This window comes from Anser cygnoides, chromosome 16, assembly GCF_040182565.1.
Source record: "Anser cygnoides isolate HZ-2024a breed goose chromosome 16, Taihu_goose_T2T_genome, whole genome shotgun sequence".
NCBI classification, from domain to species: Eukaryota; Metazoa; Chordata; class Aves; order Anseriformes; family Anatidae; genus Anser; species Anser cygnoides.
Genome location: NC_089888.1, coordinates 8166663 through 8193266, shown reverse-complemented (window position 1 = coordinate 8193266; position 26604 = coordinate 8166663). Strand labels below are relative to the sequence as shown.

The following is a 26604-nucleotide window of genomic DNA, read 5'->3' as shown; positions in this document are numbered from 1 at the left end:
AGGCCTGCAGTGTCTGTATGTCTGTTTGGATGTGTTTGTGTGGCAGTGATGAAATGTGAAATGAAATGTGTGGCTGATGTCCCTTACGGGTAGCTGCAGCAGCAATCTCTGCTGTTTGCTGCCTATACAGCAGTAAGTGTTGGGTCAGAAGAAGAAAAAAAAAGAGAGAGCAAAACAGACACTTGATGCATTATGGGTGCTTGAAGATCTTCTGAAGCAAGGAGATGAGTCCTCCCATTGGTAAACCTAGGAGGCACATTTTAATCAGGATTAGTTGCCTGTAACTTTGTCTTATGCAGACTAGACATCTCTTAAACAAGTCTTGATCCTTTGATCAAAGTCAGTTGAGCTCAAGGAGGACAAGGCATACACAGCTTATTACCAGGTTGGGTGTAACATCCACAAATCCAGGTTTAGTCTGAGTACATATTCCTTGGCCAGAGCAGCCTTGCTCTGGAACAGTCAGAAAAACTGGAGCTGATTCTTATCAACTGGGGAAACACTTAAGTCTCGTTAGTGTAGGTACTTGTAGGTCACCTTTACCAAAAGGCCTTAGTCTCAGAGCCACATTTTAAAAGCTTACTCATGGTGATTTAGGATCCAGTTCCCATTTTTACAGGCAATGAATGCAACTATGTGAGGAATATCACATGAACTTTCTTAAAAAGGCATTTAAGTTTAGATCTGTTTAAATTTTAAAGTTAACTGTTTAAATTCTAAAGTTTTCAGAAGTGTGGAAAGAAAATAAGTGTTATGTTTACTTCTGCAGTACACAGATCATAGAATCTTAGGCTGGTTTGAGTTGGAAGGGATCTTAAAGAGCACCTCCTTCCAACCCCACTGCCATGGGCAGGGATACTTACCACTAGAGGAAGGGATGCAGAAAATTTGACTTTTTCACACAAATGAAGTTTTGCACTTATTCAAAGGGAGCTATTTCAATTTCTCAGTGATTGATTGCAGCTTCCCCCAGCGAAAAACACTAAATAACAAAATACAAAACTATACAACTGCATTACTCTGAAATGTTCCTTTGATTCATTTTCAAAGAAAGATCATTGGGCTATTGTTTTTGACAAGGAATCATCTGTTTTTGTTGTATATTTTCCACCTTTTAAATGCTAATTTATATGCTCATAATTTTGCATATCTTCATTCATTCATATGTGCAACAATAGGATATCCTTAGGCAGTGACCTTCCTAAACATGTTGCGTGTCTGTCTCGATTGGCAGTTCCCGTACTTTCTGAAGACATTTTTGGATAAGTGTTTAGTAATTCAGCTTCATCTGCGTACAGAGACATAGCTTTTTTTTGGCTCTCTGCAGAGGCTTCAGAACAGTCACATCTACAAATTATTTAACTTTAAAATGCTCATTAAATCTTTGGCTCCTTCTGCAGGCTGTGCAAGTGCCACATACAAAATTCTGGAAGCACGGCAGGAGGAGGAACAGGATAAAAATTGCTTACCCTTCACACTGGTATACCCTGTGATGCATTGCTGTCTGGTCACACACTGTCACTCATGTGAAGTAGCCTGTGCAACACCCTGGGAGCCTTGTAGCATGTAGTGGCACCAGATAATTAATTAAGTTCATAACAAAGCTTGACTGGCAGAAAGGCTGGACAATGCTAATGAGGAATTCACATTTGACTTCGTAAGTTTTGTTTGCATCAGAGCAGTCTGAAAGGAGACTGATACCTGAATGTGTTTGTGTGCCTCACATGGCAAAAGCAATGAGCAATAGGTGGTGTCTGACTTAAACCACAATTTTCACCATCTAAATCTTTTTTTTTTATTCCCACTGCATAGTTTTAGCAAGAAAAACGAGTGAAAAATTGCAGTCATAAAAGACTCATCTGCTTTCCATTATGCTGACATTTAAGGATTGCACACATTGAAATGCTCCTATGTGCTACAGAGAGTGACAGAAAAAACAGAAGGCTGAAATTCACAACAAACGGGAGATTTTGTAATTCGGCCACCCTGGGGGTGGGTGAGGAACCATCCACTGGGAAACTATAAAGCTTTCCCTGCACCTCAGCCTCTTCATCTCCGTACAGCTGCATGCCAAGGAATTAAATTGCCAGTGCATAGGAAAATGGTTTCTGAAAACACCCTTTACCCTCTGTCTCCTCCAGATGTGGGGAAAAAAAAAAAGAGAGAGAGAGAGAAGAAAAAGAAAAGGAAAAGGAAAAGAAAAAAGAAGAAAAAGAAAGGAAGTATCAATATTTTTGGCCAAAAGTCAGAGTGCTGTGCTCCCTGTAGGCATAACTCTAAAGTCAGTGATTTAACGTGATCTGCTTGGTCAGTGGCTTTTGGTCTTTACTGGAATGCAATTGTTAAGAAGCTTTTTCTTTGAAGCAGGAAAGTCAATTCCTCTTTTCCTTCTGGGCAGCTTCCAGCCAACTGGTATCTTTCCTCACAAGTTGAGGAGCAGCATTTTTTGTAAGTGAGATTTCTAAAAATACTGGTTGTTTTACAAGCGAGTGGCAGACAAACAGTTCTGTGTTCCTCTGCATGGGGGAGCTGGGACTTGTCTCTTTGGATGCAGGAATATTAGTATGGAGGAAAATGAGGTCTTACAAACCTTGGCTTTCCAGGTATCTTCAGAAGACCCCACGAAACCACAAAGAAAGATTGAAAATCATGTTTCTATAACAGTATCTCATACCTATCTTTGCATTTGAACCAAGTAGCACAGGTCTAGGCCTGGGGTTTTTGACTGCTATTGAGTGATTTTCCTTCAGATCTTTTTTTCTCAAAGTTTTAGATGTTCATAAAATATCTAAAATCTATTTTTTAAACAGGTTACAATTTTCAAAACTTTAAGTTGTAAAGGCACAAACATGAAGCTTCTGCCTCTTATTCTCCAGCTACCACTTCTGTATCAAATATATTCAGTTTACAAGTCAAAAACAGTGTTTTTGTTTGTTTGTTTGTTTTTTCTATCTCTGTGGCTTTCTGCTCAGCCTGTTTCTTGTAATTCAGGCTCTGTTTGCTCTGTTTCATACAGCACTCCTGCCAGCAATGAACCTGGACTGGGACTGTGCCTGGCTTGGTGCTGCTGCTGCCTTGAGAGCAAAGTGCTTGCTCTCCTACTATTATATCCCTCATCTTTCCAAACAGTAAAACTTAGCTTTGATACTAAACTGTATGTTTTATCTTAAGAGGGAAGCTGTAAAAAGAGATGCCAACAGGTTTTATCGGATTCAGCTTGCATTGTTTTTCATGATCCTTAGAAATCTTTAGCATTTTTTCAAGCTTTGTGTCAAAACCTGGATGTTGTGTTTGGCAGCTACCTATCCTCAGGCTGCAAAAGGAATGTGTTTATTGCTGTGTAGAAAAGAATAAAATAACTAAATACCTGCATTTGAATGAAAACATTCAGCTTCTCTTAGAAATAGAGCTGTGGAATTTGGATTTCCAGCATTCATCTCCTTTTCAGAGCTGGAAATCCCTGGGCTGAGGCACATTGCAGTAAAGAAGTGAATTGTCTTACGCTCTCTGAAGACAGTCACTGAGCCATAAAATTCTCAGGTCTGAAAGCTGAGGGGAGCTATTCACCCTCAAGTAACTTCAAGTAATGTGCAATATAAAGTGGAAGCTAGACGCAGTGCTCTGCAGCAGGATCACACACCAAATCCCAGCCGACATTTCTGTGGGTGATCTTTTGCATCTGCAAATGATGATGCTCCAGTGTTCACCCCAAATAAACGATGGGTTCAAACACATACCGCTGCATTTATGGCTCTGAAAGCCCAAGCAGTGGGTAGCAGGAGCAAGCGGAGGAGGGGAAGGGAAGGTGCTCACAGGGAGTAAAGGTGAAGGAGAAGGAACACTTTCACTGAACCACAAATTGTTGGCCCTTTGTGTCTTGTTGATGCGTTAACGATCAATAACTGCTTCCTTCTCCTAGCACGTATTGTTGTATGCTGTCGCCTATTGCTCTGCTTGCCCTGTTTTCTGAGACTGCACAAGAGCTCCTAACAGGGACATGGGGACCTGGAACCAAAACGCAGCTGCAGGATGAGTTATGGCAGTATAGAAGAGGGTGAATGGCAAGCTGTAACTATCTTTTTTAATCGTAAAACAAACAAACAACAAAGCATACAACTGGAACTTTAAAGATTTAAACATTTTAATTATTGCAGCTGTATGGACTTTAGAAAAAAAGCAATGCTTCTCTCTTGGTGCAGCATTTTTAGCAGCAAGGTGGGAAAAAGAATCAAAACTTACAGAATGAAAACATTCATCTTCAAAACCCTTGAACATCTCATGATCTATTTCAGGGTGTGTGATTCAAAGAAATGCCTTGGGAACTTCGGTATGATGATAGCAGGGGCTTAGAAGAAGTCAAAAGAAAGTTAAAATACCAGTCTGGGATGCTGCAAAAAGCTAAGCTCATGTCCTGGTTCTGCTACAAACCTACACCTGTCACATCGGTCAAATCATTTAGGTCTTATTTCAGCAACACTTTCTTTGTGCCTCTCATTACACATGTAGACAGGTTAGTTGGCTTCAGTGAATCCCTGTGCTTAGTATTTTAAGCACATGCCTAGCTTGGACGTACCTAGGCCTAAAGAGACAAAGAGTGAAAATATCCTTGGAGGATCTTTATTTTCACTAATCTTTATAAACTACAGAACAAGACCTCATACTTCCTGAGATAGATGAAGAAAATTAGATAGGAAATAAGCGCATTGCAAAGTATGCTGCCAAACAAAAAAACATTGTTTTTCTAGTTTGGGGTGAGAGCAGGTAAAATGTGGTATGTAGGTTAGTGTTTAAACTGCATAAGAGATCAAGATGCCTAATTCTAAGTTTGGAAGAAACATCAATGAATTAATGCAGTGTAAACCTGATGTGGGATGAGAGGTATAGATTTAGATTATTTCATGCTTGAAGAGGTATTCAGTGAAGGAAGTGCTACATTAACCATTTGACAGAGACTGTCCTAGCAGGTTTTTGCAGGTTTAATGTGTTTTTTTTTTCCAAAGAGACTATTCTCAAAATCCCTTTTTTTTTTTTTTTTTTTTTTTTCCCTGTATTCTGACTTTGGCTTTCTGGAATCCTTCCCTCCTGGGACTATCACCGGAAAATTAGGAGCTGTCCTGGCATTTGTTAACAAAAGGCCATGGCACTTTCGTGATCGGGGTCGCTTGCATGTCCCCTGATTTACAGGTTGCATGTGTTGCCCAGAAGTTGCCCAGAACATCAGTTCTGGAGCTCTGAACGGGTTTGCTTTCCAGCAAAGCAGGATGATTTGTAAACTGTTTATCTTCTTCAGATTATTCTCTTTCCCTACCACCAATGCTTGCTGCGTCATTTCAGTGGATATTGCTATGTGGGAAAGGAATTTTTATAGAGGCAGGATAGACTCTTTTCTGGTCTTTTTTTGCTATAACAGGTTCATTGTGTCCCGCCACCACAGGGCTCAGCATTGGCAACTTCAAGCACCTGACTGGTGCTTGAGGTAGTTTAAACTGTGGATGAAACCCCTTGTATATGAGCAGTGAGGTGGTACTATTTTTTATGATTAATTCCATGCCAGAGTGATAATTTTCCATCAGTTATTACTAACAGCAGCTTGGACCAAAAGATCTTTTCTATGTGACTTGCTGCCCCACGAGGTTCTGCTCTAAAGAAGCGAATCTTGGAGACTTGCTGCATGTTCATGCCAAACTCCAGCTCGTGGGCAGGAGGCACCAACAGGGAGAAAGCCTCAAAGATTCAGTTCTGCGATGAAGTTCTGCAACTCCCCAGCCTCGTGCATCCAATGAACAGTGTTCAAGCATTTGGCCTGGAAAACCCCCTGGATTCGATGGAAAGCCTCTCAATTCGCTCAGCTTGTAATGCTGAGCACGCTGGAGGGCAGGGAGCTGCCAGCAGACTGTGCAAGCCGGCTGGCGGCCGCTGCCTCTTCATTAGCAGAGGCATGCGTAACCTCCTAGAGTGCCTAACTCCAATTAACTGATTAGCTTGAGGTAAAATCCTCGCAAACACAAGGCTGGTGGAAGTTTCAAAGCCAAAGACTGCCAGCTAACCTGTGGCTGGAATACAGAGTGTATTGGGGTTATTTCGGTGTGGTTTGGGGCTGGCCGAGGGGCGGCGCTGGCACTCGGCATGCTCCGGAGTGTGGCCAGGGAGGTCACTGCTCAAGGGGTGACAGCGGGTCTGTGGGATTGTCACCTTGCCGGTGACTTGTGTGCCTGTATGGGTGTGTAACTCAGTGCAGCAAAAAGGGCCTTCCCTCATGTTTGTAAGAAAATAGTTGGAAAAAAAAAATAGATCTAGTTGGACTTTGTATCTGGTATCCCCTCTCATTTGACTCCGGAGGGAAATGCTGTAATTTCAGGGTATAAGGTGTTAGATTAAAGCTGCAAAGATCTTAATTTTGATCTTTTCTTCCTTTCTTTCCTTCTTTCTTTTCTCCTGAGATTGTGACTTCATGACATCGTCATCCATCTCAGCTATTGTACAGTGCAGAATGCCTCTGCAAACATTTACTCGCTTGTATATTATTAGAAAAAAACTGTTGTTCATTTTGATGCACAGTGGGAAATACTGTGTGATTACTTATACCAAAGCATTAACATGATAGGACTAAATTCTTTGAAGATAAATATCACATTTTCTAGCTTCAAAAGCATGGCTTGTGAGCCCCTGGAGGTCTGCAGCATGGATTTTACTGTACTGTAAGCACAGGAACCCTTTTACAGTATTAATTTTACCTGAGTATATAGCTGATCGATCAAGCCTAGGTGTTGCTGACAGTTTTTTTAATCACCTGTTTTGTTTCCCTATTCTATTTTCATTTTTTTTCCCATTTTTCATGCCAGGCTGCACCGCATCATTAGTATAGAAAAAACGTGTGATGCTGTGGCTGCCCTGTATCGCTGCCGTGCATTATGTATGCAGGGTGGGAGCACCTGCTGCGAACGTCTTTGCTGCATTGCTGCTATCTTAGCCAGCTCCAGGTCAGAGCTAAAAAGAAAGCCTTCTCTCTCATCAGAGGAAACCTTGCCGTTGTGTGAACTCTTGAAAAGGCAGCAAGAAAAAGCACCAGCCAATTTCTCCGGATGGTGGTTTTCCAATTATTCGGAGAGTGTCAGATGGCAGGCAGTGCAGCTTGGTCCTGTGGGTGAAGAAGAAGATGACAAGGTTTTTTCCTGCAGCAGTTTTGCTGTCGAGGGGAGTGTGGGGACAGGAGGGAGGTCAGGAGGTGGGTGCTTCTGGAGCCCTCACCGGGCTGTCCCCTCCTCGCACCTGTGCTCCCCACTGCACCAGGCAGTCCCCACCAATCCTGTGCCATGGCTTGAAACCATATCTACCTCTCTGCAGCTCTCTTTGAGGCTGGTATTATTTTTTTAAGGAATACTGAATGAATTCAGAAATACAAACAGAATGGAAATAGCTACAAACATGCCAATTTATGCATTTAGCACTACTCCCAGCATTTTTGTGTTTATTCTTCTTTTCCCTACCCCCTTCAACAATTCAGGACTGTAAAGTTTTATTAATACTTAAAATGCTTGGTTAATTCTTCCAGCATAATGACCTTGCGAATTCTAATTTGCCTCTTCCTAGGCACAATTGTTTTGTAAGTGTAGTATATGGGTTTATCCTCACTTACCCACCTGTTTCACAGTTTCTGATGTCTGAAAGTTGAGATTTTTATATTAAATATTATTACAAACCTTTCTTTTTAATGAGCTTTAGAATGTCCCCAAATATTTGTTGCATTAATGTTTGTTGCATGAAGATCAACAGCTTCCTAATTGTCTACCACAACGTGCATGCTTGCAAATGGTAATTAGATGCACAATTTTATGAGCGACATGAATTCAAATGAATGTGCTTACACCAAGCCCTGAGTCACAGAACAGCTAAGGGATGCTGATAGCAGTGATTAATCACAGCTGGGCTACAAGCCAGCAGCAACTTGAGGCTGGAGTTGCCTGTGCAGTTTCCAGCCCTGCAGAACCCCAGGGATTTCAGTCTGGGGTTGTTATCCCTGGGCACGATGCAAAGCAGTCCACTGGCTACATGCTGGGCTGGGGCCCTTTGTATCCTTATGTTCCCAAATGCTGTACAAGTACGGGTAGTATTTAAACAGTTTTTAACCAGGAAAGAGATCTGCTGTTTTTTCTTGGTTTTCCTGATCTGCCTCACAAATGAGAGGTTCCCGAGATCCATTGTCCTCTAGGAAGATTGCCTCGCTTCTGGCATCTAATAATATTGCTTGACCTGCTCTTCTTGAACTGGTTCTTTCATAAAACTTTAGTTCTAGAATGTTGTATCCTAGTAAGATGTTTTATGCAGGTGCATTTTAAACTTTAGCATTAATTAATTTGGCAAAGTATAATAAAGTAGCAGAAGCGTAGATGACAATAGTCATGAAAGTAATAAAAACAGATTAATGACTAAAGCCAAAGAAACAGAATGCCAGCCTCCTTGCAGACTTTGACATTAATGAGGTTTCTTTAGTTTCTGCCCGATTGTGGGTCCTTTTTCCTACCCCACTGATCTCTGCAAGAATTTCCTTCCTTTGTGCCTGGTTCCAGTTAGGGCCAAGGACAGGAACTGGTAAATACAGCAAAATATTGTCAGAAGGAGGAATTTCTGACCTGACGGTACATGCAGTCAACCAGTAATCTTAATGGGGCTTTTTTCTTGAGGTCATTAAAGAGCAGGGAGAGGCAGCTTTGCTTCTGGGTGTTTATGCAAACTGAAATTCTGAGATTGCTTTGCATAGGTAGGAAAGACAAGCATACATTTTTCCAATGTCTGTCCAACTTACGAGGGAAATTTAAATACATGGAAATGCATTTAGGGAAGGAAGTGAATTAGGGAGATTCTGCCACGCCAGCTGCTGGCCTACTTGTCTGCTCAAATAAATAGGACCAACAGGTGTCTTGAGGGCAAATGAGAATCTGGTAGCAAAGCATGAAAATGGTACCGGGTATTCGCTCCTCTGGTATTTCCTAAAGGCTCAGTGTTTGTTGGCTACACCCTTCCCTCACTTGATTTCAGCAGGCAAAATAGAAACAAGGCTCAGCTTCTTCAGTGATGGTTGGTCTGCCCTTTTTCCAGTGAAAAAGGGTGGTGATGGACTGAAAATTAAAAAGGCAACAGCCTGTAGCATGGGACACATTCCGGTGTCCGCATCTGTGTTCTGCTTAGGGAAGCAGAGAAGGTTGAATCGCCAATTTCTTCTGTTAATGACTTGTGATCCTGCAGCAAACCCAATTTGTATCCATAATGAAACCTTATAATGTTAGTGGCAGTATTAATATCAGTGTAATTAATAATACTATTTATACCATCAAGAGACAGCCACTAATTATGCAGAAGGATTGATATCTCACTAGGCAACGGCTTGAACTTGTTTTCACCCAAGTAACTCATTAAGGGATGTGTTCAGAAGCGTTGCCACAAGGGGTGGGAGAGCTGCTGCAGGAAAGCACCTGAAATCTGCTCACCATCAGCGTGCACTACTGCAAGGCGGCCAAAGTCTTGGGGCCAGGGCTTCTGCCATTGAAGCTAAATACGGTTTACTTCTTAGTAAGGCTCTATCGTCCCTCTAAAAAGGCACCTGATTTTCAGAAGTAAATCAGTGTGTGGTCACTGATGATACTGGGTGATGAAGTGAGAAATACTGTGCAAATAAAGCCTTGATCCATGGTGAGAACTTTTTTCAGACTATCTGAAGCTCTTTGGTTTTTGTTAATGCTGCTCTAACTCAGACTTCTGAGAAACTCTGAGGCATAAAGATGTCTTTGTTAAAATTCATTACTTCTTTCCCTTTATTTAAAAAGGGAGAAGAGTCTGAATCAGAGATTGGTGATGAGTTATATGGGAAGGTCAGAATTGATAGCAGTTGTAAAGAAGAACAAAAACACTTTAAAACCTCATCCCTTTCTGATGATAAATAAAGAACGCGATCTCAATTATATTTCTCTTCCTGTTTTAAGTGAGGTTTTTTTTTTTTGTTATGCTTAGTTTCTTTGAAAAAAAATAATTGCACTGGTAATAAAAAGTAATTCTACTTTTGGGTAAGCTTTGTTCCATAAATTCTGACAATCCAGCAGTCAAGGCTGTGCTTCTTCATTCACAGCCTTATGATTTACACTGCACAAAGGGTTGTACATGTGCAGCGCACAGCAAGAATGATGTCCCACGCCCGTTTACTATGTAAAAATTATGTTGTGGTGAGAAGACAACGGGGTTCCCAGTGAGAAGTTGGAAAGCCATCAGAACGGCTGCTGAGTAGGCTTGTGCTCAGAGCTGGCTTTATAAAGACTCTTTAAACTACTTCAGATAATTTATGCTCTTGAAATTTCAGTCAGTGAAAACCAGAGGTCTCACATATTTCTCCACTGACAGACAGCCGTTGCATGCTTTGGTCTTTCCAGCAACCCACTGTGTATATTAAAAGGTAATGGGCTCTGGATTAAATAGTCGTGGTAGAGGCTGTGTCACCTGAAACTTTTATGTCACAGCTCGATTCAGACTATTGTGAAGATGTCTATTAGTGCTAGATCATTGCTTGGTGCTCTGTAGATAATAGCCTTGTACAAAGGCAGAGTGATGGATGAAAATCCCATTGTATTCCTTCAGGTACTAAATGTTCTCTGATATTTTTACCGAGCTTATCAAATGTTATGGTAACATAACTGCTCTCTGACTCTATAGCTTCAGGAGGGAGGGGGGCGTGGGAGGAGGGAGAAAAGCTGTCCTTAAGCTCAGGAGATTGAATTGTAAGTAGAATAAAGGAGATATAGTATCCAGATACTCACGCTACGGCTCTTAAGCAGTCAGCAGCTAATCCTGATGCAGGGACACGCAAGGACATAGCTCGGGTGAAAACACTACAGGGCAAATCCAGCCCTGGTACGGGGCTGCAGCAAAGCAGCGCCTGAAGCCCAGACCAGCCTCAGTCCCATCCGGGGGATGCCTGCCCTTTAACTCTGCCCCTTAACCTCAGCCTGGCCCCACAGAGGAGGGATGGCACATGGACACAGGAGGCAGGTTGTCCCATCCGTGTCCAAACTTCTGGAGGTGGTATAAAGCAGAGCTTGAGAGGGGCTACCAGCAGCTCTTGGCAGGGCAGCAAGCGCTGGCTGCTGGTGCTGCCTCTGCTTCACCAGGGCCTGCTCACGCAGCGTTTGATTTGAGGGAGAGGTAAATAGCTCTTCTGTAGCCGCAAAGAGACGTGTTAGCAATGTGACTAGTACCCAGACCATTATCAGACTCGTGCTGCTCTGTCCGGAGGTACAAGCACAGTTTCAGGGAATCTGAATGTCTAGCTGGGCCACCTTCTATCCAGAAAACAGAGACATATTTGAGTTTCAGTCTATTTATTGAATTAGAAAAACAACATAGCTCACACCTTCCTTCCCTTTTTAATGCTTAATATTTCCTGCTCATACCTTGGAGCATCCTTTACCTTTGTACTCTGAGTCCTTGGTTTCTCCTTCATCTGGGCAGGCGGCGCTCACCGGGTAATCCTCCTTCACCTCCGCCTCGGTGAGGGCATTCGCCTGCAGCTGGGAAAGGAATTAGGCAGGAATTACCTAAGGCTTCCTACAGAGGATTTATTTTTTAAAAAAAAAGGTGAATTTGTGGATGTAGAGTAACACTCGTGTTCCTGGTTCCCAGCCTGGCAAGGCTCCCTCTGAGCTGAGCCGCGTGTTTCGGGTTTGAGCTGTGACAGAGGCTCCCAGCATGTTCGTGGGGCCTGGGAGGGGCACAGAATTAGTGCCTACAGTGCATTAACTGTTCTTGTCGTGGTGAGACCCTCTTAGACCTCAAGGCCTGCTATTGCAACATACAGAATGAGCTGCTTAGACAGCTTTAATAGCGGGCATGACATTAGAGCCTACAATTAATGAGTTCCCAGCCTACTGCAAGCCTGTCCTCTGTTGCTGAACACGCAACTTCAAAACAAAATATTTGGCTTTTTAGCAGAAGACCATGGATTCCCCAATGACCACAACGCTCTGAATAACAACGTGGGGTTTGCAGACACTCTTACACGATGGTGAAAAATAGTTGCAGGCTTCTATATAAATTAATTTTTCATGTAAAAGCCTTTGAACAATGAGTCTTTAACATGCATATATAAATAATTAGTGTAGTTATAAGTTGGTTGGTTTCTTTTTAATTGACTCTCTGTGTGTATTTATTGACTTTGGAAATGATGCCAAACTTTTCTGCTAGATCAAAGGAGCTGACTTTCCCTCTTAAAGTCAATGGTTTCCAGGTGGTGATTTGTCTAGCAGGAGTTTCTCTGAGTTACAAAAGGAAAAGGCTCCCCTCTTGTGGCTCTAGAGGAGAATGACATTTTTCTGCACAGTATTCTGCACTTTTCTACTTAGAGGAATGTAAATAAATTATAAAATTCCAGTTATCTTCCACGTAAACTATGGCACAGAGCTTTGCCCTCTGTTGTGCTGCAGCCGTATGCCAACGAGCTCTTTAATAGCTGCTGTGTTTGCTTTGGGGTGAAGGGAAGTATTTGGAGTGAACTGATTTAAGTTATTTAAATTGTAAATAAAAGTCATGATCTAAATCAAGCCGTCAGAAATGTTAGCTTTAAAGAACTGATTTAAAGCTGTTTTGCTTTTGTGCTTCAAAAATCCTATCTTAATTTGTATGTGCTAGATGCATTTTGCTTGTTCTGTGTGCTCCCTGAGGAAAGGCTTTATTGGTAAATGTTTAAGGCAACAGTTTAAAATTATTAGTTAAAAGCTGCCTTCAAATACTTTGGACCCCTCAGAAAGAAAAGAAGTAAGTTTACCTAACTCTGTTTCACAATTAAAGGAATGCAGTTATTAAAGGAGGGAAGTTCTACTCGGAGTCAGTAAATTGAACCAATTGTTTCTTGTCAATGTGTCTGCCAAAATTTTTGAGCTAACAGAGCTCAGGCTCCCACACCTCATTTGTATGCATAAATTGGAAGAAGAAAACAAACTTTTTTGCCTTTTCAACTCCTAGCTAGTTTCTCAGTGTTGAATAACCCACTCATCGAACACAAATATACTGAAATTCAAATACACTGAATTTTCTTTCCTCTGTGTTCCTACAAAAGAAACAAATGCTATTTGAAGTAGAGTTCAATTACTTTTTTAAATGGCCAGCTTTTTGGAGAATAACTGCTTGACTTCCTTCACAATAGCAGCAGCAAAGATGTATTATTTCAAAAGTAAATAAATATGTATAAAAATGTAAGTAGCTATTAAGTTTATATCTCAATATATTGAGTTTTTATCTCAAAGGTTTTATCTCAGATTTAGTTTTCAAATTTGTTTATTTAAAAAAATATGTTAAATTATCTGATTTTTACTTAATTCTGTTTTATCTATTGTAGAGAGACTTAAATTACAGGAAATAATTTGATACTGGGATTTCAACTGGACCCACATGAAAACAGTAGAAGTTTTGAATTCAAGGTTATGATCTTGGCCAGTTGTCAAAAGGAAATACAGTAAAGTGTAGCTCAGGAAGAAGGCAGCCTGAAATTAGAACTGTTGTTAACACAAATAGAACAGATTTATATTTTAATTTTAACACTGGTGCTATTTTTATTATCTAAAGAAGCTAAAATGGGAAGTCTTTCATGTAATGAAAATCCAAATACAAACAAATCCCAAAGTAGATTTCTCTATTGAGGAAGACTTACCTTTTTTATAATTTGCAGCATCTCTCATGATTCAATGAATAATAATGAATGATCTTTAAAATGAGGTACATTCAGCCTAATTGCTTGAAATATGTAGTAGTAGAACTGTTTTCTTTTAATTATTAGTCTGTGCCAGTAAGGCCTATCATTTTTGCTATGCAGAGTAGAGTTGAATTTTCCTAATCAAAAAGACTTTGAAGTGGGACGGAAATGGAATTATCTTTGCGTTAGGGCAAGAACAGGAAAATTCATGGCATCCATGAGAATATGGATTGAGAATATGCTCTGTTTGTGCGTCCTGTCTTTGACAACGTTCTGCTTTGGGTGCTGCTAAAGAAGACAATACACTGAAAGATAAAGACAGCTTTGCAGAACAAATTTTCTGCACTGTTACCTGGGGCAGGAGAGCCAGAGCCTCCCCCTCCTCTCTCATGCCCAACTAAGAATCTCACAGCTGACAAAGCTGTAGGTGTTACTGGTGGCAAATTCCTCAGCAGCTGTACCCAAATTATCGTTCTGACTTTCATTGGTGTCTCTCTGGAGCAGAGGTACCTTAGTAGGGCACTGCCACCAGGGAACTGAGCATGCCTGTCTGCAAAAGAAAAAAAAATCAGAAACCTTGAGAGCTGGAAATATCCCCAAATTTATATTATGTGTGTTTAGTCCACATGCATTATGCATGCCCTTAGCTGCACAGAGGGCTTCTCGGGAGCTGCAGCTATAACCGCAGCACAGCCAAGTATTTGTTCTTCCCTCTGATAGGCAAATATGTTCCACAGAAGGCAATTTCACCCTGCCGCATTTGGACACTCAACCTGCTCTGAGCAACCACTCCAGGAGGAGTGAAGGACACTCGAGGGCTCTGTCTGTGCAATTTGCAGCTCACCACGGATTGCTGTGAAGTTCCCCTGGTAATCCCCAGCCACCTAGATTAAGAGGTTTGGGGATCCTTTGCAGATCTTTTTTTTTTTTTAAAGAAGCAATGCATGTAGTTCTCTAACAATGAAAATAGAAAACTGTATCTTCAGTGCTGCAAGAAGTTAAAATGGGGGCCATTTTACTTTTTTTTTTATTTTATTTTTTTTACATTTCACTTTACATTTTACCATGAAATGGCTGTGTTTCACTCAAGTTCTCTGTAGGTATACGGCTGAACAGGAGAAACTTGGGCTGTAAAATGCAGATGCCATTCCACCTCAAATCCATCTCAGAGGAAGTGTCTTGTGAGGAGAAGAGAGCAAGGATCACCACCAGGAGCCCTTCAGCTCCTCCTGGGCACACTCAGCAAGGGGTTGACCAGGTGGTGGCACATCTCTGAACCTAAAACCCAGATCAGACTCCTCCCCATTTTTCTTTTTGTTGAAGCCCATCTCAGTCAATACCTTTTCTTGGGATGAGTGTATATGGCACAAGAGAAAAGATGATTTTTCTGACAACAGTCAGTATTAAAGATAAAATCCTGCTTGTCCTCATGTGAGTAGGCCCAATGAAACCGATAGCTTTGTCTACTTGGATAAAGAAATTTGGAAATTGTCATTTGTGCCTACAGCCACTAGCTTGTAGATCAGCTCCCTGCTGAAATGTGACACTTGAGCAAATGCCAGCAAGGGACTTTGCACTTTTGACTACTGAATTCTCATTCTGGGCATAACTCTGGACTAACACACCAAAAAAAATCTGTCCTCTGCTCTGTGCTGGAATAGACTATTTGTTCCATAGGCATGATATAGCTAACAAGGTCAGCTCGATCCTACGAATCTTATATGCTTGGTTTTATCCTTTTTGCTTGAGAGTTTTCTATGATCCGTTTGGATCTCTCAGATTTACAGGATGACTTACTCTGTAAATTAAAATTTATAAGCTAATGAGGAAAGAAAATGAACACATCAAACAAGGGCTTAATCCCATTTGTACAGACTAGTCTAACATGAATTTACTAATTCAGCACTTCATGAATTCAGGGAGTTTTTAACTCACAAGTTTTCTAATTCACAACTTGTAACCCGCATGCCAATGCACATAATAGTTCCCTGGCCCACTGTGAGAGCACTCATCCTTCCTCCGCCTCATGGCACAGGAGTCCTCTGTATCACAGCAGGTAGCATGAAAGCCAGCTTGGCCTCTGTTGGATCCACTTCATAAGGTTTTGGGGGTAAGCTGATTATTTGTATCTTTCGGCTTGAAAGTTTGGACTATACCATTTCCGTAAGTTTCTGGATTCAGGAGAAACTTCGAGACAAACAATAAGCAAGGATGCAGAAGGTGATGGTGGCTGCCTGATAACCTTTATCCCACCCCGTCCATTGTGTCCTGCCTATGCTGTTGGTCTTGCTTTGACCTCGTGGTGCTGCTCCCAGCATACATCAGGCCTTAGCACCAGGGATGTGTTAACCAAAACCTGAGCAGGAGCAGAGCGAACAGTCCCAGAGGTGCCTGCGACGTCAATGAAGCTGCTGCAGGGGGTGGCAGGAGGGCCCAAGGATGGCATGGTTTGTGGAGTTCCTCTTCTCAGCTTTGTGTTTGCCTTTTAGTGCTCTACAAAGAGGTAAACTTATGCATGCTTGTTATCTCATTAATGTGCATGAAATAACCAGGGCTCCTCTAGGTGAAATGAGCTTCAGAAATGCTTGCTGCTTTTCTGCTCTACATTGAAGCAATAATAATTTATGAATCTAATTAGGCTCTGGTTTGCAAGAATGATGAATATTCACATTCTAAATAGCTGAGAAATATTAAAAATGTATGACAGCTTTATTTGTTCCAGCTCTAAGAATTATGGGTGAACGTTTCTCTGAATGGGCTGAGCTTTCTGAGTGTCATTCAGGTGCTGAACTAGGAAAAGGGCATCCAGCCTGATGCACGGCCGCATGCAGTGCCCCACAAATGCAGTTGATGTACCCATTCCAAAAATAGCAGCTACAAAATTCTTTCACTCAGGGTTTTAGAGCCCCTGTGACAACTTCTTTCATTGCCTTAGTTACTATCTAAGTCATTTTATGGTAAATGTATTTTTAGGAACTAGATTTGTCGAAAGTGAAGCTAAAGATAATGTTTTTGTAGTAACCTCCAGCCAATTCTCATCAGTAATTTTGGAATTTGTGTATTTAAGCTAGAAGGATTTAATAACTCCCTTTGCGTTTCACCTTTAATTTTATACCTTTTGCTCTGGATTCATCTGCAATTATCAAAGCAGATGATCAGCAGTGCTGCTGCCCTTTATGAGGTGTTTAATTTACATATTCTAAGTTGCCTACGTTGTAAGGAAAGTATGGTTTCTTTTGATCTCCTTCTAATTACTTTCTCTATTTTGCTTTGCTGGCACAAAGATATAGTATTTGATATGCTTTTGTTGCAGTGATCTTTTACATACTTCCAAAAACTAATTTTACCATCTAAATGAGCAATCAGGCTTAAATTAATACCTGAACACTGGCCTGTCAGAGAACCCATCATATGAGAATTTCATTTGAAATGCATCTGTGTTTTTTTTGTTGTTTTTGTTTTTGTTTTTCCTCAAGGAACTGAGCAGATATCGAAAAATCCTCTCTGTATATTGCTCTATAGGGATTAATTTTTTTTTTCTTTATCCTATTGGCATTAATTTTGCAGCACAACTCGCAACAAGGTCATGCTGCCCATCATGCTAAAACGGCGAGCAGTGTGTCTGTGGTCAGCCAGGAACTAAACGTCTCCATGTTAATGATGCAGTCAAGTTCCTTTGAATCGGATTTGGTTTCCAGGAATTGCTTGTGTACATATAAAGAGAAAACAAACATTTTTGCCTGGCAGCTCATCGGCTGGGCAGTACAGAATCAGCATCCTGGGAGCTCTGAGCATATTTTTTATGAATGAAAACTAGAGCAGGCAACCTAGAAGTCAGCTTTTATAAATTTCAAATACCTTGGACTAAGAAAAAAAGAAAGAATTAAATGCAAATTTTAAATGACCATAAGCATGTCTGATGGGTGCAGTAGCAATCCAGGTCATTGCCCTGTCCTGTTGGCACAAGGAGGCAAGGTGCAGGGGGCAGCTCTTTTAAGGACAAAGGTTTGGCAGCTCAGTTTGAGTATTTGCCAGTTCGTGAGACAAAGTGGGCTGCTACATACTCTTTCACTTATAAAAGGGAGAAGGGCTCCCACAGAGCCTTCTGTGCATGGGGAAGTGGGAAGGGAAGCAGAGGGGCCAGGACTGCTAACATCTATTGCAGTATAGAAATAGCAGCCTGGCACTGGAGCAGAGAGCCCCTGGGATGTTGTGTGGCTGGCAGCTGATCTTCTGCTCAGTTTACCCAGGCCCTAACCTCCCAATAGACCCAGCCTCCTTGGGAGCACCACTGGCTGCCACAGAGAATCCCATGAAGGCAGCATCCAGCAGGTTCAGGCCAGGGACCTGCAGATGCCCCTTTATAGAGTCTGTCCTCTGCTAGAGATTTGGGTATTCGCTGGCTGAAGGCATTTCTCAGAAAGGAAACAAGTAATGCAAAATCAGGCTTAGAGCAATACTTCGGGGAGTGAAAGAGCCCTTACAATTGGGCAATGCCAAAAGATCCAGTTGTAGAGACATTGGACCTATCCAAATCCTTCTTCCTATTTGTTTACAAAGCATTTTCAAAAGCAAGACTCTGATACAGTTGCAGGGGTGTGGTGTCTGCCCCTCCTTAGGCAGAGAGGCCTATGGTTATGTCTGGGAAGAGCTGTGTGGATTGACAGTCATGGGAACTACCTATCTGCAATCTGAGGACAGAAAACCACCACCCTTCCCTTCGCCCTGCTGTTCACTCTACTTATTGTAGACAGGGCTGAGGTTCTGCATAAATGTAAGAAATTTTTACATTTTACTGGCTTCGTCCGTCTTTGACCACTTTCTGTCACAAACAGTAATTTCCTCACACTATGGCAGCTTGACTGCGAAATGCTGGTAGAGCTGCAGCAGTGTTTCCGTGAGAAACTCTGCCCTTTCAGTGTGACACAAGTGAGGGAGCAAGCCCTCTGCGTGACAAAGCTTGGTTTATATGGTTTCAAAATGGAGCAAGATGCCTCCTCCAAAAATGTTGAGCAATCTCTGAAAAACATGTTATATCGGACAAGTTATGTGGACAGAATCCGAGCTGACCAGGTGCCACTTAGCCAGTTAGTGCCTATGAAAAGACAGGCCTGATCTGATGAATTTTTCACCTAACTGGATCAGGCAGAAAAATGGGAGCATGAGGAAGTGTTATTATCCCTCTTCCATGGGCTGGGGAATGGAAGACGGTTACTCACTGAAGTCACACAATAGACTCTGTGGGTGCCAGATGCTGTCTGTGCCAGGGATGGGATTTCAACCCAGATGTCCTGAGTGCCAGCCCAATGCACAACATTCATCATTATCCATTCTCTCTCTCAAAAAAAAAATACATCAAATAAGGCTTTCTGATTGATTCAGTAGTTTGAAAGTTTCAGCTGCCATAAAATGACACTTCAGAGAACCCTACAGTTTACTAATGGAAAAGACTATTATTATTACCCAGGTCACCTCCTTTAGGAATGAATGACTGTAGTCTTTTACAACGTAATAATAATCTGAGTGCCTTTTGAGAAGTAGATGTTAAAGCACATCTGAATTGACTTGCCAATAACATCCGAGAAGTCTGTGTTATAAGGAATAATTCTGATTCCACTCTGTACTGTAATAATTTTGGGGTATCCTTCTTTTAAAATTCCTTCTTTAGTTTTCCCCCATTCTTTGACACATTTTTTAACTTTGCAGATAATTAAAATTATATTGGCTTCAGATTGATAAAAATACCTTCCTATATGCCAGAATAAATGGAGCATCTCTGCTGGGTATGATTGACTTCATCTCTGGTGGATACGATTGACTTGATTTACTATCAAAACAAGCAACAAAGGAATTCAATTTAACAAGGAAGCCACTATCTTTAAAAAATGAAAAAAAATAAAAATCTGTAATTCTGAAGACTGCAAGTTTTGGAGCACAAATGACAATGGAAGTTTATGGAGCTTTTTGGATTAAACCAAAAACCAGCTCCATTAAACCAAACGGAGCATTCCTAATCTGACATGTTGACAGGGACACCTCTGCCTATTCCAAAAGGGAGTTTCAAATGAATCCAGATTTATCGTATGTTCCCAACAGGGGCTGGGCTGACTCCAAAGGAAGTTATGCAGTCCAAAAATAAACAAGATACACATGAAGCAGTTTGTGCCACCAGGAAATCTTCCAGGGAATATGCAGAGAGGAGAAGGAAAGCCAGCAGAATCGTGGCTTAAGATGTCTTTCCTCTCTCCTCATTATCTCCTATCTCTGTGTCTTCAGAGAATGTAAATCAGAGTTTCTTTCCCATGAGATCTCTTGCCCTTATATTCACTTTCTTCACCCTTGCTTCCCCAAGAAAACAACTCCATGTGCTGCTGCTTTCCAACACTCAACAACTGCCGTTGCTGCGGCTGCAAGGAAGCAGCTACAGAGATGCTCAGCGTTGAAGTGCTGCTGATCCTGCATCTGCTAGTGCTCATACTTGGTTACGGACTTCCGCAAGAGTAGACTGGAGCCGAACAGCCATGCTTTTCCCAGGAGCATGTATGAGTGATTTGAATTATGTAATTCTAAAAAGCAAATTTAGCCTTTTCCAGCTGCATTTACCATAAGCAGACACATAGTCAGAATAATTGCAAATATCAGGACAAGCACCTTTTGCATTTACATTTGGGTAAATTGGAGCCAACCTTTTAATTTGCTAAGAGACCCCAGGAGAGCTGTGCTGGTGGCACACATTGTTCACTTCTTCGGGTCTGACCAGAGTCTGACTTGGACTTTATAATTTGCTGGAGCGGAGTCACTAAATTACACACTGCTATGAGATATATAATCCCACATGAGGCACAGAGCAGCTCCTTAATATGGCAGCCTTCAAACAGGCATGAGCTCAAATACCACTGCAGAGAACAAAGCTTCCCAGTGTTAGATACAGCATTAGAAGTTCTACCTCATGAAACATTACAGACTATATTGTCAAAGGAAATCCAAGTTTGTGCCCATAATAATAGCGTGTTTGGAACTTCCTGCCAAAGAAAAAGTCTGTATAGCTACATATAGACAAGCATCAGTGCACACAAAAAAGAAAGTTGTAGAGTGTCTACTTTGCAAATGCAGCCCTAGGGTTTCAGAAGTGCAAGATATACACACACAGAATGGAGACAGTTATAAGCTGTTTGGCAGTGCAGACCAGAGTATAAAATATGAGTCTCAGAAGGTTGCTTTATAGCCTGAACTTAAGATTTTGCAGCAGCCTTAGTATTCTGTTAGCTGTATTTTGGATATCAGAAATCTGAATTTCCAGAGATGTGTGTTGCCTTCCAACTAGTATTAACATTTACATTTTTTGAGAATCTCTCATCATCAAAATGACAGCAGTCCTGCTTGTCCATGTATTGTTTATGTAGTTTCTCAAGTGATAACTGGATTGTAATGGCCAAATTCTTTCTCATAGATTTTGACACTTGCTAACACAATTAAATGTGAAAAATTTATCAGATTACTGGTGTCACTTGTAGCAAAACTTGTGCAAAAAGATGGCATAGTACATTGCCACAGTATAGCAAACTGTTGAAACACTGCACATAAAATAGGTGATGATGATGATGAATGATTGTACATGCATATTCACCAAAGTCACACTGACTTTAATAGCTGTTATATGTACATAGCCAAGGAATAGTTTTTATCGTGTATCTATAAATAGATATATCTCTATCTATATATGAATAGATGCATGTGCATGTATACGAAACACAGAAAACCACAGCTGGTTGGTCCTGTCCTTTTGCCATAATGCCTGATAGAGGTTTTTTCTGATAATATTATATTTATTAGATGTACTGATTTTTTATTATTAATTTATTATAGGTACCAGGAAGGTAATAGGTAGCTCATCTGGGAGGTTGGAAAAAATGCAAAAAATCTGAGGCTAGTCAGATCAAGATTTCAGCCTGAGAAGTGCAAAATACATAGCCAGATCACTCCAGCAGATCTAGCGCGATGATTTTGCTTCTCTGTTTGTAAGATGTCTTTTGACTTGATTTTGATCTTGGCAAGAAGCTCCTGTTTGAGGTTTTGGCTCTCCATCCAAGGAGGAATATTTAGGCCAATATGGACACTTGAATCCCAGTCCTCATAGGAACTGATAAAATTATGGACAAGTTCCATTAAACAATACTGGAGCATTTTGTGTTTAGTTACTTAGAACTCGGTCGTGCACGAGGGAGTCTGGCTGTTTATCTCCAAGGGAAGCAAGAAATCTGTGTGCGGGGGTGAGCTACCTGCTGGAGCAGGGTGTGGAGGAGCTGAGCTCCACGCTGGAGATGGGGTGTCACCACCCACCGTGCTGTCCAAGCCCAGGGTTTACAAACTGTTACTAGCTTTGGCCAGCCAACAACCTAGCCTCTCCCTGGGGAGGGAGCGTGACTCAGAGGGGTGTCTGAATCATCAGGGCTTCCCCTGGGCGAGGCTGGGACTCATGCATACGGCCTGTCCACATGTCGGGGCTCCAGGGACGGGGAAAGGCTGGTGAGAAGCTGCTTCCAGCTCTGCAGACCTGCAGGCCCAGGGACAGCCTCCTGCTTAAAGGACCTTGCACTTGCAGAGTAGCCACGGGTGAGAAACAGGATCAAGGTGAGACATGGCATTTGTAAATGTTACTACTATGACATTGTGTGTTTGCTTTCAGGTTCTGTTTTTACATCACCAGTGCTACGAACCATGGCTGCTTCCCTGCAAAGTTTGCAATAATGTGAAAACAGAAAAAAGCGGTGAGTGATTGTTGCAAACTACTCTGGCCTCCTGGCATTTTCGGCTGTTTTCCACCCACCCTTGAAAATCATCTCTGGCCCAAAATGGAACTGTGAGCTGTACCACATGCTCTAAATGAAGTGCTAATTAAATACTTCTACTTAATGTAGACAACATTTCTTTGAAAAGATGGTAATGTATTACAGATGCCATGCGTTCCCTTAGAGAACGACAAAGTGAGCAGTGCACATACTGCGTCCCACTCGAGGAGGTAGGGATGTAACCTGAGTGGCTTAGACTGATACAGCCTCATGCTGAAACAGCACTCATCTGGTCCAAATCCCCACACATGGTCGGTTTCTCATTGTGAACGTGGTAGCACAAATACTGCACGTACTTCTGTCTGGATGCATGTTTTGACACGTGGGAGATAAGTGGCGGAGCCATACAGTTTGATAGAAACTTAGTGCCCCAAAGCAAACAGGTAACAACTGGCAGATGGTGCAGAAAAGGAGCTGAATCCTGCTGGGTGGAGGCCCCGGCCATGCTCCATGAGCTGGCAAGCAGTTTTGGGCTTGGGCTGTCCTAGTGCAGGACAGAGCTGCATAGCAAAGGAGCTGAAAGGATTTGGGTTTAGTGCAAGCACTGGTGTCCATTCTGGCAACAGGAGAAAAGCTGACAATCCAGCTCCAGAAGAGCTGGAAGGCTCTGCTAAAATTATTGCCATTGAAATCATGATTGATCTCTAGGTTTTAGGGTCAACAGGCATCAAGCTCAGAGGAGCCAGATCACCCAGCTTTTGGGGTAGGCTTATGCTGTTAACGGACCATATGTTCAAGTCCATGTCCAAGTCCAGACTTGTCCACGAGCAGCTTGCTTTCATCCTGGCTCTGGCGCAGGCTTGCATCCAGCTCTCACTGTCTTGAGGCATGAGTTTGAGCAAAATGGGTGTCTTTGTAGAGACCCAGGCTCTCATCAGCACAGTCTGGGTGGATTAGACAAAAGCAGGGCTGTGCATATACGAGTTCAGCTTTCCAGCATGAATCCTGAGCTTGGATTGAAACACTGTGTGTGTATACTGGACCCAAATTATCGTCAGGCCAGCAGCCTGCCAAGTGAGCAGAAACTTATACGTCATGGAGATTGTCCCCTGTGTCTGTGCTCACTGCACACAGCCTGTCTGCAGACAGGCTCTGAGACCAAATGTTTTTGCGTTAACCTTTGGGGAAGATGGATTTTTCCCATAATCTAGAGGACTAGACATCCAGGCTGTCCTTTCTGTGACAGTTTAAACCCTTGGGTATCTGAGGGGCTACCTGTGAAATACCGGCACCTTGTCTGAGCTGTGGCATCAGGGGCTGGGTTGGCGAGAGGCCCTTGCTGCCTGCAGCGGGGCAGGAAAGGCTGCTGTCAGGGTATGGCAGCTGCAGCGGTCTGAATGCACCCCCTGCACAAAGCAAGTCGGATGGAAAAAATAAACTAGGAAATACAGTTTTCATGGAGTAATGGTTACTTACAGGGCTGGAAAAGATCTCTGATATGCCATTGTCATGATGGGAGGAAAAGAACCTGATTAGGCAGAGATTCCAGTTGGGAGGGGAAAGACTATAAGCCAGGACTCCTGGCTTTAATTCGTTCGTGCTAATGAGCATTGTTAGTGGCTTGCCTTGTGATACATCCATTTGCTCTTTAAAATAGATGGTACCATCCCATCTGACTGAGCTCAAATGATTGAAGTGTGTTAGTGCAGGTAAAATAATATTTATGTAGAGCTTCCAAGCCCTCCAGTGACCTGTGTTTTGGGGTTTCACTGGTGATGAATTAGACCTTGCCTTAACACTGAATATGTGTATGTTTGTAAGTGTAAATTGGAGAAGCAGAAAAGCACTGAAGAGTTAATAGGTGGGGAAAAAAACAAGTCCTGTTCCTTCTGTTTTCATTATGACATATTTTGCTTTGAATTGCAGCCAGTGTGAGCCACTTCTGGCCGCCCACAATAACTCCTCCGCATTCACCGTGCTCTCTCCCTAGCCCGGTGTCCTGCAGGTCTCCCCAGCAGAAATAGGTATTCACAGATCCCTAACTCCAAATTGAATTCCCTCCCTTTCTCTTTTGAGGATTGCAGGCTTGTAAAGATCTGAAGCTGGCTTAGCAACTGTTCTCTGCAGCAAGATTGTGCTTATTGTGTAATGTTGAAACAGTTATTTTTATTCAAAGAGTGAAGCCAGCATGCTTCCTTGCTGGTGTCCCTGATGTGAATCATTGTACACTAAGTTTCTGCCTGCAGTGCCCAAAGTCTGCAGGCAAAATGGAGGCAAAGGGTGCGTAGAAGAATGTCTGGTCACCTCTGCAATGCTTCTCCCACCACCCTGTCCCTGGGCTGTTCCTGCCTCATGCTGGGCAGCTATAGCTCAGCTGTCTCCATCTCCACTTCTACCTTCTCATTCTCAGGTACCATGCAGGGAAAGGTGTGTCCTCGTGCCAGTGACAGCAGCCTGTAGAAGTCATGGCACTTTAGCACTGAGACCAAATTAACCTCTGGCAGCCCCCCACGTGGGGCACAGAGAGCATGTTGGTCCTTCACAGGAGATCTGGAGCTGCTCAAACTGACAGTTTCTAAGCAAATCACTTGCAAGGTGCCTGGTGGCCCTCAGGAAAGAACTAGGAGTGCAACCACAGTACACAATTATTTGGAATAGCATAATTAATTTATTGTTCAGCTCTTGTGGCCTGGGAAGGAAGCTTCAAAGTGGGATTGTTATTGTGTGAAAAAGATAACCCAGGAGATACCAGAGTCAAAAGTAGAGAAAATCTCTGTTTTCAGAGTGACGTGGCAATTAAGTAGTGCTAACTTTGTTCTTCTTTTGCTGAGGCTGATGACAGTGATGGCTGAACAATACGGAGATAGCTTCAAAGAATTTATTCTTAAGAAATATGCAGTATCTTATTGTGTAAAGTGTACAGAAGCTGTTCCTGTAAAAATTGTAGAATATTTCCACATTTCTTTCAAGATGGTTCTGCAATGTTGTGAGTGCTTTTTGGAGTTGGATGCTCTCTTGGGAGAAAAAAGAGGTAGGAGTCCAAAATGAAGAAACAAGAAAAAGGAAAGATGGGAGAGAGAGCAGATGGCTAGGTGGAGAACTTTCTTTAATAAAATATTTCACATTAAGGATGTGAATTCAGTTGCCTGTTGCTATTCATCATGACTACATAAAATTCAAAGTACTTTGGTATTTAAATAGTTATAGATTCAGAGATGAGTCATGAACCAGAGCTTGTATTTTATCCATGGCCATGTTAGTGAATGGTTTTCAAATGTAAGGAACTTTTTTCCAGTTTTCTGTTTTAATGGTATTTCCGTTCTCAGATTATTTTGTTGTAGGTATATGGGACAAAATGAAGGAAGAAAACCAATGCATCCGGGGCTGTTTGTATTTGTAGACAGTAATTTTCTTTTTAAAAACTGCTAGTTAGTGTTGCGGAGATGTTCCAAATTCCCACTCTCTAGAGAGAATTAATTAAGAGAGAGACCTTCTGGCTCTGCTTCTGTAGGAAACTTTGAGGAGACTTCTTGCTGTTGCTGGTGAACAGGTCTCTGAGTCAAGCCTCACTTCGTGCAACTTTTTGCCAAAAGACAACGTGTCATTTGTATGATAGCCACTGCAAGCATCGTATGCAAGGGAGTGGGTGTTTGGGAATGCCGGGTAGCTTATGGCAAGAACTAAAAAAAAAGTGAATCCAGCAAAGTCAGACTCTGCATGTGGAAATGGATATGGTTTTCAACGTTTCATGTTTAATTTTCTTAGTATTTCTGGGTATGGCAAATTAGAATAGTCCGAGATTAGCACAATAAACAGTATCATTCACATGAAATTTATTTTGATACAAAATGTTCTCTCTTGCCCTACAGACAACCAGCTACTTAACCAGCTTGTCTGTCCCCAAAGGAATTTGTAATGGTGATAGAAACAACAACAAAAAAAGATACTTTTCCCCCAATAGAACAGTAAAGTTTGAGAGAAGACAGATCCTTGTCCCAAGGAAAGTATGGCTGATATTACAGTAAGGCATCTGAAACAGAGGCTGCTTTTGGAAGATGCATGTTGAGGATTGTTAATGATGGAGAG

At 41.9% G+C, this 26604-nt stretch overlaps 1 long non-coding RNA gene across 4 annotated transcripts in view; it reads left to right on the top strand.

The window, feature by feature from the left end:
• LOC106041591 (uncharacterized) overlaps positions 1 to 26604 on the top strand; it is a 48781-nt gene that overhangs the window by 9885 nt on the left and 12292 nt on the right. For 3 of the 4 annotated variants that reach the window (XR_010825219.1, XR_010825220.1, XR_010825218.1), the window contains 2 exons: positions 20082 to 20269; positions 22416 to 22497. This is a non-coding gene — a long non-coding RNA (uncharacterized lncRNA). The remainder of the gene's footprint in view (positions 1 to 20081; positions 20270 to 22415; positions 22498 to 26604) is intronic. The other variant, XR_010825217.1, reaches the window with a different exon arrangement.